The following is an 11,276-nucleotide window of genomic DNA, read 5'->3' as shown; positions in this document are numbered from 1 at the left end:
TGTTTGGTGACTGATCCATGTTTATGCACTTTTAAACGTTTTTTTTATGTTTTGAATTGATATTGACGTATAAAATGCAATGACTTTGACTATAGGCGTATTAAAAAAATGAACAGTTCACCCGATCAATTCCCCGCCTTGCCAGATGAACTTCTTCTATCCTCGGCACTAACCTAGTGTTCTCTATGTATGTGTCTGGGTACATATATCTGACAATAATTACAGGCTATGTGCCAAGCTTTTATGAACATTCCCATTCAGATTATTTTCTGAACTGAACAAAAGTTTCAAATGTCTCAAACAATCAGTTCAAACAATGCTGTATAATGCTTCAGCTATTCCATAAAGCTCACTCTATGTCATTGTTTTAAACAAATCGAGTCAGGAAATGTTGAAAAAGTCAAATCATTACCATTGTTAATCTAAATATGGAGTTGTTTTATTAGCACGGCTGAAAATCACGTAGCTATTTTTTTTTGATAAAGTAGAACACTAACTTATTACAAAATAGACCAGTGTCGGGAGAGATGTTCTAAAGGCTTAATCAGTATATGCATAGGATGTATATAGTAAAAGTGGCAAACCGTTTAATTATTCAGCTTATATGTCGACAGTTGAAACAGTACTTGTGCAAGATGCATGTCGACTTGATATTAACAAGTGTATATAGGCGATTGTACTCGGCTAGGTAGATTTAGAAGTAGAATTAAATACTCATTTAAGAATTGATAACGTAGGCGAACACGTATAAATAGATCAAGAAAGCTTACTTTAATTTTTTAAAACAACAGTCAAATCACAAAAAGATAATAATAAGAAAATGAATAGGATAGATACCAAGTCGATATCTGGTATTTAAGTGCAAAGTCGGAAAATCAAACTTTAACGGAGTTAAATTATGACGACGACATTTTATACAATGTTTTGTTTAATTCATTCAGCAGTTTCTGCAACCAAAAGTAATTGAAATCATTTGTAACGAGCGCGAACCTATTACTATAAACCAATGGTATATGACACTTATATTGACTCATTTATAGGTTATCTAATCTCCTTTGTCCGTTAAACTTTTAACTGTCGGACTATATGTTTCAATACTATGCGGTATCAGCAAGTGTCAAGCATAGAATGACCGTATAATATAAAGAATAATGTTCTGCGGCAAAATTTATCAATGCAAATTACATAACTATATGATACAAATGACAAAAAATTGGTAGTGTTAAAATGATAACGATAAACATACCTGCAATACATATGTATAATATATATTTTATTACGATGCGTTATCATAAAGTGTCAAGCATAGAATGGCACAGATCCACCCTATTCACGCTTGAACAACTGTAGTATTAAGTTCATAAGGTATAGGGTATAATAACAAGAGTATTTGCATGCAGGTATTAAGTGACAAAGTAAGTACTCTACTACCATAAATGACTCTACACTGAATTATCGCCGAGGGTAGCTTAGCACCCCATTGAACACAATGATGTTCAAAACATTCCAACTTATTAAAGATTTATTATGAATGAGATAAAATAATAACTCAAGTGGCAATAAAATAGTTGTTTCTTTATTTCAACAAATAAAAGTAAGGGTTACATGAATATCAATAAACACCCTGTGACATATGCAGAACGTGCAAATACATTTCCATGAAGAAACTTTATAAGACATGCTTTCGTTTCAATCATTATTAACATTGTGTATGCATGCATTTTTTGAATAAGTTATCTTTAAACATATTAAATAAAACTGTTCGTAAGTCGGTTTGACGTCACCTTTATCTATATGTAATGCCTAAAAGTATATTTATACGGATGAACAAAGGCATTATAAAGTACATTTGAGACATTTATGCATGTATTAACAAGATTTCATTTACAATATAACTACATGCATAGGAAATTATATAACTTTCTTCCTATGCAAAACGTGTAATTCAATTTCCACGGAGAGAAACTTTATGAGTTATGCTTCCGTTTTAATCCTTATCAACATAGTGCATGTTAATGCATATATGAATTTATTAAATACATTACCTTTTAAAACAAATAACATGAAGTTGTTCGTTAGCATGTGTGACGTCACCATTTAAAAAAGAGAACTCCGTTAAAGGAATGTTTACATTGAATATAGTGTACCATATTTCATGTGTATTTTTTAAATTAAAACGGTTATGATAATCGAACAAAAACATAATGTTGCAATCTACAACATTATTGTGTATGCACACTTGCTTACTTTGTACAACAAATATGTTTAGGACGGAGAACATACAACCGTTTTTGTCTGTGCACTGTTACCATCATATCCATTCAAACATCATAACGCTAGTGTTGGGTATCCTAAATAAACAGTACACTTGAATACATCTTAGGAGAGTTAACCTATGCTGAGTTATTTTTGTTCATTTAAGAAACTGTTGCAAAAGGGAACACAACTTATTCAATTAATCTAGAGCTTTTTTGTATACAACATTCCACAAATTTCAAACGCTGTTTATTATCAATTCATCATCTTTGAAATAGGCTTTGAGATAACTTTTTTTTAACATTACACTTCAAAAATGTGTTAAAATACTGTTTGGTTCATCATGTTTTGTCCAGGAAAATCAGATGGATTTAATGTTTAGATTATGTAATTATATATTTCAAATTCGTTCGTTTCAGTCCGGAAGAGACAATTCACAATCTGGAGTTGAAGAATTGGAGGTGAATGATTTATGTTGCACTTCTCCTTCTTTAATCAGGCACATTGCAAAATATGTGATAATGTCAGCGCAGTGTGATTTAGGATACGGTCTCTAGCTAAATAAAACAATTAAACGTATAGATTATCTAATAACATGTATTAAATGTATTTTTTTAAGGCTGGAAGCACATATTAGGCAGCTGACCTGTGAGAATTCGAGGTAAATTATTTATGTTGTACGACTCTTTTTCTTGTAAAACATGTCATACGCTACTTATTATGAATTTATCTTCTTTGAAATAGGCTTGAACATTTGTTGGTCGAAAATATTTTTGTGTTTGTTCTACACTTTAATGTTAAATTGCTGTTTGGTTCAACAAATGGTGTCTAGGCCAATCGGATTTAATAAACGTTTAGATAATGTAATAACATTTTTAAATGTGTTCTTTTTTGGTAGGACGAAGCGAAAATAAAAGCTTAAACAAAGAAAAGTTAATTTATTGCTCCTCTTCATTTATTATTATTTATTAGTACTGATTTACATAAACAAACGGGCTTTATTTGGAAGAAACAATTCAATTTTATTTCGAAAAAATAGCAACTTATGTTAGAATGCATATCTACCACCACTCTTTGCAAACAAACCACCGAAAAGCATGACCTGACAAGTGTATTTCTAATGCTTTTAAAAAAACATCTTCATATGTTACTATATACTATTGTTTACGCTGGAAACTGTGCAGCATTTAACGAAAGTTAATTCCATTTCTGTGGTGAATGACAAAATCGCACTACAGAAATGAATGATCTCTTTGCCGGTGCAGTTCTGAACATCCAACACTATCAATATGGATTAAATCCATTTAACATGTGGTGATTGTTTGTAAATACTCGTGATCATGAACAATGACCTGGGTACTTTACTCTGCCATTTGCGCACTAATCGTTATATAATCTCATAATGTTTGGTGACTGATCCATGTTTATGCACTTTTAAACGTATTTTTATGTTTTGAATTGATATTGACGTATAAAATGCAATGACTTTGACTATAGGCGTATTGAAAAAAAATGAACAGTTCACCCGATCAATTACCCGCCTTGGCAGATGAACTTCCTCCATCCTCGGCACTAACCTAGTGTTCCCTATGTATGTGTCTGGGTATATATATTAGACACTAATTACAGGCTATGTGCCAGGCTTTTATGAACATTCCCGTTCAGATTAATTTCTGAACTGAACAAAAGTTTCAAATTTCTCAAACAATCAGTTCAAACAATGCTGTATAATGCTTCAGCTACTCCATAAAGCTCACTCTATGTCATTGTTTTAAACAAATCGAGTCAGGAAATGTTGAAAAATTCAAATCAATACCATTGTTAATCTAAATATGGAGTTGTTTTATTAGCACGGCTGAAAATCACGTAGCTATTTTTTTGATAAAGTAGAACACTAACTTATTACAAAATAGACCAGTGTCGGGAGAGATGTTCTAAAGGCTTAATCAGTATATGCATAGGATGTATATAGTAAAAGTGGCAAACCGTTTAATTATTCAGCTTATACGTCGACAGTTGAAACAGTACTTGTGCAAGATGCATGTCGACTTGATATTAACAAGTGTTTATAAACGATTGTACTCGGCTGGGTAGAATTAAAAGTAGAATTAAATACTCATTTAAAAATTGATAACGTAGGCGAACACGTATAAATAGATCAAGAAAGCTTACTTTTTTTAAAAAAAAGCAACAGTTAAATCACAGAAAGATAATAATAAGAAAATGAATAGGATAGATACCAAGTCGATATCTGGTATTTGAGTGCAAAGTCGGAAAATTAAACTTTAACGGAGTTAAATTATGACGACGACATTTTATGCAATGTTTTGTTTAATTCATTCAGCAGTTTCTGCAACCAAAAGTAATTGAAATCATTTGTAACGAGCGCGAACCTATTACTATGAACCAATGGTATATGACACTTATATTGACTCATTTATAGGTTATCTAATCTCCTTTGTCCGTTAAACTTTCAACGTTCGGACTATATGTTTCAATACTATGCGTTATCAGCAAGTGTCAAGCATAGAATGACCGTATAATATAAAGAATAATGTTCTGCGGCAAAATTTATCAATGCAAATTACTTAACTATATGATACAAATGACAAAACATTGGTAGTGTTAAAATGATAACGATAAACATACCTGCAATACATATGTATAATATATATTTTATTACGATGCGTTATCATAAAGTGTCAAGCATAGAATGGCACAGATCCACCCTATTCACGCTTGACCATCTGTAGTATTAAGTTCATAAGGTATAGGGTATAATAACAAGAGTATTTGCATGCAGGTATTAAGTGACAAAGTAAGTACTTTACTACCATAAATGACTCTACACTGAATTATCGCAGAGGGTAGCTTAGCACCCCAGTGAACACAATGATGTTCAAAACATTCCAACTTATTAAAGATTTATTATGAATGAGATAAAATCATAACTCAAGTGGCAATACAATAGTTGTTTCTTTATTTCAACAAATAAAAGTAAGGGTTACATGAATATCAATAAACACACTGTGACATATGCAGAACGTGCAAATACATTTCCACGAAGAAACTTTATAAGACATGCTTTCGTTTCAATCATTATTAACATTGTGTATGCATGCATTTTTTAAATACGTTATCTTTAAACATATTAAATAAAACTGTTCGTAAGTCGGTTTGACGTCACCTTTATCTATATGTAATGCCTAAAAGTATATTTATACGGATGAACAAAGGCATTATAAAGTACATTTGAGACATTTATGCATGTATTAACAAGATTTCATTAACAATATAACTACATGCATAGGAAATTATATAACTTTCTTCCTATGCAAAACGTGTAATTCAATTTCCACGGAGAGAAACATTATGAGTTATACTTTCGTTTCAATCCTTATCAACATATTGCATGTTAATGCATATATGAATTTATTAAATACATTACCTTTTAAAACAATTAACATGAAGTTGTTCGTTAGCATGTGTGACGTCACCATTAAAAAAAAGAGAACTCCGTTAAAGGAATGTTTACATTGAATATAGTGTACCATATTTCATGTGTATTTTTTACATTAAAATGGTTATTATAATCGAACAAAAACATAATGTTACAATCTACAACATTATTGTGTATGCACACTTGCTTACTTTGTACAACAAATATGTTTAGGACGGAGAACATACAACCGTTTTTGTCTGTGCACTGTTACCATCATATCCATTCAAACATCACAAAGCTAGTGTTGGGTTTCCTAAATAAACAGTACACTTGAATACGTCTTAGGATATTTAACCTATGCTGAGTTATTTTTTGTACATTTAAGAAACTGTTGCAAAAGGGAACACAACTTATTCAATTAATCTAGAGCTTTTTTGTATACAACATTCCACAAATTTCAAACGATGTTTATTATCAATTCATCATCTTTGAAATAGGCTTTGAGATAACTTTTTATTTTAACATTACGCTTCAAAAATGTGTTAAAATACTGTTTGGTTCAACATGATTTGTCCAGGAAAATCAGATAGATTTAATGTTTAGATTATGAAATTATATATTTTTAAATCGTTCGTTTCAGTCCGGAAGAGACAATTCACAATCTGGAGTTGAAGAATTGGAGGTGAATGATTTATGTTGCACTTCTCCTTCTTTAATCAGGCACATTCCAAAATAAGTGATAATGTCAGCGCAGTTTGATTTAGGATACGGTCTCTAGCTAAATAAAAACAATTAAACGTTTAGATTATCTAATAACATATATTAAATGTATTCTTTTAAGGCTGGAAGCACATATTAAACAGCTGACCGGTGAGAATTCGGGGTAATTTATTTATGTTGTACGACTCTTTTTCTTGCAAAACATGTCATACGCTACTTATTATGAATTTATCTTCTTTGAAATAGGCTTGAACATTTGTTGGTCGAAAATATTTTTGTGTTTGTTCTACACTTTAATGTTAAATTGCTGTCTAGGCCAATCGGATGGAATAAACGTTTAGATAATGTAATAACATTTTTAAATGTGTTCTGTTTTGGTAGGACGAAGCGAAAATAAAAGCTTAAACAAAGAAAAGTTAATTTATTGCTCCTCTTCATTTATTATTATTTATTAGTACTGATTTCCATAGACAAACGGGCTTTATTTGGAAGAAACAATTCAATTTTATTTCGAAAAAACAACAACTTATGTTTGAATGCATATCTACCACCACTCTTTGCAAATAAACCACCGAAAAGCATGACCTGACAAGTGTATTTCTAATGCTTTTTAAAAAACATCTACATATGTTACTATATACTATTGTTTACGCAAAATGACATATAGGTGTTATGACTATGGTCATATGTATCCGCTATACTGCATCATTTCACAGATATTGTTCATGAATTAAAAAGCAAACTAATCATTCAACATTGTCAGAAATATGGGTTTTTTTCAAACTTTTCAGCTAAAAGTTTGGATGATGAGATTCACCATTTGACAGCATTTTTTAAGGAATCAGTAAATACAATGACAAAGAAATAAAAATGCTTTATATTACTGGGTATTTGTTGGCGGCTAAATAAAACAAGTAGGTAATTAACATATACATGTTTGCTTAATTAGGTAACATTTCAGATTGGAGGATGACAACTCAAAGATGAAAGAACTTCATCAAAGTAAAGAGGGTGTAGTTTTACGGTATGTATTACCTGTTCTTGTGACATGTATTATGTGTGATAACAATGCCATTGTATGTGCATTAGGATGCAGTATGGTAAAATATAGAATGCAAATACGATACAAATGTCAACTTTAAATCAACAAAAACGTAAACAATTTTTAAATTGTATCGATTACTCACAATATGATATTTTAGTACAGCTTGATGAACTTGACAAACAGTTTGTAGCGTGTGTTATATTTTTCATTTAAAAAAAAATACCGGACAGTTAACCAAAACTTGTAAAATATATCGACCACTCACACTGCTGCCTATTTTTATTACAAATCCTATGAAATTTTTATCATGAACGCCTCGAATTGTCGCGTCATGAAATGTTGTGCCTTCCGATCGTGAATGTCAAGATCAAATCCGATTTTAAATCAGCATGGTAAGTCCGGTGATCCGGAACTCAATACGCTCATGGAAATTCAACCTGATAGAACGCCTGTTTTGTTCTGTGGCCGCAATTGTTATAAAGCTATACGACTTATTATGAATACCGGGCCGTCTATCTCAGACACTCTGTGCCGACAATCTTGTTACCAATCTAGTTACCACATTAATGAAAATTTAAAAAAAACAAACATATTCATTCATGCACGACAGTAGACATTGGCACACTATGCTATCCATACAGCAATATCAAAACGATGTTGCTGTATTGACATTATTATTATCACATGATACTATATGTGCTTTGATCAGAACAACTATATCAACTATACGTACTTATGCTAACTTTCGTAAACATAAGTATTAACATCTAGACTACATACAATCGTATGCATGTAGGGATTTTCTAACGTTCTTGAAAAATATATTTATTCATATATATTAAAGGTTTGAATATCTTAAAACTGCTAAATAAATAAGCACATATTAAATTACATATAATGAGTAATAATATCCCGAATAAATATATGTACATCTTTTCATATTATTGTGTAACTTTACTTTTCAAACAAATTGGATGTTCGAAAATGAAGACTAAATTATTCAAGCTAATTACCTGAGTTCAATTCTTCGACAAATTCTTTCCACGTTGGCATCTTAAATACTTGCTTACGCAGGCACATTTTCATACCCGTGTTTGTTGGTGCGATTGAGTTCGCAGCATTGCATGTGAGTTAGCGATTAGTAGAAGGTATCGATTCACCTTATCACTTGCAAAACGTATATATGTTCGATACCGCTTTCAATATTTCATGTTTATTGATGTGTTTATTTCTTAATCGTCCATATACATTTATACTTATAATTTGTATGTACGCTGCTTAATAACGTTTAACTGGTGCCACTGAAACTTGAATAATGCTTCTGATGCTACAACTACAAATACTACTGCCACTGCTGATGTTGCTGATACCACTTTATATATGTGTTGCAATACTCCTTTGCTCAACCTACCAAATCCAATAAATGTGATGTCGAGTTTTTTTTTTTAAATAATATGTTTTGAATGTGTTCTGCTTTACTACTCCTTTATTAATCATTCACTGTGCTGTGTCGTACATGCCTCTGCATTTCTGAGTTTATACAGTCCTTGTATGTCTGTATTAAGGACATATTCATATAAAATATGATTCATTTCAAATATGCAACATATGACAAAATAACACAGTACTTATATTCAATCGATTAAAAAAGCATTTGAAATTTAATGGCTCCCGCTTGTTCGGAAAGGTTTTTAACAGAGGTAGCTATATAAAACAGAATAGAACAGTGTTCTTGAGTATTAAGTATGTTTGGTCACATGATATATTTTGTAAACTCAATCGCCGAGATAAACTATGATCTGACCTCCAAATATCTACATACACATAACAACTGTCAAATCATTTTAATAGAAATGTGCCTGAAATTAAAATGAAGAAAACAATTAAAATTCCAATACTTGGGTAAAATATACATTGCTTTTCAAACATGTTAAAATGACAACTTATGTTTCTATACTGATACTGAAGAATTCGATCGAAACAAATAGTCAAAACAAGAAAAGAAACAATCAATTACATTAAGCTATGAATTAATAAAAGATATACACTTGTTTCTTATATTCGATTGATCACTAACACTATTATATTGTATTTAACACAGTAGAGCCTCATATACTTGACAGGGCGTTATGTTACCTAAAGTAGCGAAAAGGAACCAGGTTTTGAAAAAATAGTAAATAAACATTTGTATTATAAGAAACAGACACTTACTAATTCTTAAATAGAAAATATTCTATTAAAATATGTTTTAAATGCTTCTTTTCAGGCATGAAGAAACGGTTCAAATTCTACAAAATGAGAATTTAAGATGAATGATTTATTTATAACTATTCATTCATTAAACATGCCCTATGCAAATCAAGTGACTATGTTAAATTGAAAACCGTTCTATTCAGCATACGGAGTCCAGTACAATCGGATAAATTAAATGCTTAGTTTTTTTCTAATTATAGTGCTGTATATATGTTTCTTTTAGGCAGGAAGAAACGATTAAAAAGCTGACAGATGAGAATTTGAGGTGAATGATTTATGTTTTACGTTTCCTTTATTAAAGTCGATTTCCAGATGCATCTGAAATTAAATGACTCTTGTTTACTTTAAAAGTTTTTGAACAGATATAACTAGTAAAACAGAATTAGACAGTTTTCACAATAGTAAGTATGTGTGGATCATATAGTTCGTAAAATATATACTAAACACTCGATCGCCGAGAGAAATTTAGAGCAGTACTGCAGCTATGTGCATAATCCTAACAACGTAAATACTTGGTTTGAATATATATTGTTTCTCAAATACTGAGGACATATGTTTCAATATTGATAATTAAGAACTCGATCGAAACAGTCAGGCAAAACGCGAAAGCAGATAATAAATAGATTTAAAGAGCGTAAGGGTGTTCACTATTTAATAATCACCTAGTGACGACACAAGCGTAATCTACGAATGAAAAAAAACAAACTCACTAACAATATAATATTTAATTTAACACAGTAATGACTAATTTACTTCACATAGCGTTGTGTAACCTTAAGTAGTAACAAGGGACCGGGATTTGACAAAATTGCAAAATGAACACTTAAAATTACAGATGGCAGCCACTTATTTCATGTTTACAGACACTATTCACGCTAAAGTTAAAAGCATATAACGCGTGAAAATGCTATGCCACACAGGTAATAATTATCAAATATACAGTTTAAAGGCGAAATGTCAAAAACTCGTACAAATGTAGACCAGTAACACTGCTGCCTGTAACAAATAATTTTAAGTGATATGTCATGCCTCGAATGGTGTTCATCAATGAACAGGAAACGTTAATCGCATTCTATACTGCAATAAGGTGGTGTGTAAGCTTATTAATACTCGCACTCGGACCTTGCCCAGTCGGCGAGTGTTCCGTTAAGAGTGTTAAGCATTTAAGGTTGATGAAGCATAGTGCACAGACAGAATGTAACCCTGGTTAGAGCTACCCTGCTTATTAACGAGCTCCAGTGTATAGCACTGTCACACAGGACCCCCCCCCCATTTAATGTCCCTCCCGGAAGACGAGCAGTATCTTTAGTGATTCGAAGGGGAGTCGATCTCGCGACACCTGGATTAATAGTCAAGTGTGTTACCACTAGACTACGGATCCGCCACATACTGAAATAACCATTACAACCATTTTTTAAACGGATCATACATTAAGCGTAGTGTAGCGTAGCAATGCTTTACACTTCAGCAGCATTCGACAATGTGCTTCACTTCACATTTATTTAAAAACATATGGACATTGGTATACGTGGACGAGACTAAAAACATTTGTTAGCTTGT

The 11,276-nt window shown here is 31.6% G+C and overlaps 1 long non-coding RNA gene across 1 annotated transcript; it reads left to right on the top strand.

Moving 5' to 3' along the window:
• Positions 1-2,678: 2,678 nt before the first annotated feature.
• LOC128221890 (uncharacterized) lies at positions 2,679-9,981 on the top strand. Its single transcript, XR_008259016.1, has 4 exons — positions 2,679-2,717; positions 2,876-2,917; positions 7,380-7,442; positions 9,940-9,981. It is a non-coding gene; the product is annotated as an uncharacterized LOC128221890 (long non-coding RNA).
• The last annotated feature ends 1,295 nt before the right edge of the window (positions 9,982-11,276 follow it).

Source organism: Mya arenaria, chromosome 16, assembly GCF_026914265.1.
Source record: "Mya arenaria isolate MELC-2E11 chromosome 16, ASM2691426v1".
Taxonomy (NCBI): domain Eukaryota; kingdom Metazoa; phylum Mollusca; class Bivalvia; order Myida; family Myidae; genus Mya; species Mya arenaria.
The sequence above is the reverse complement of the archived record's forward strand: the minus strand, read 5'-3'. Positions and strand labels throughout refer to the sequence as shown.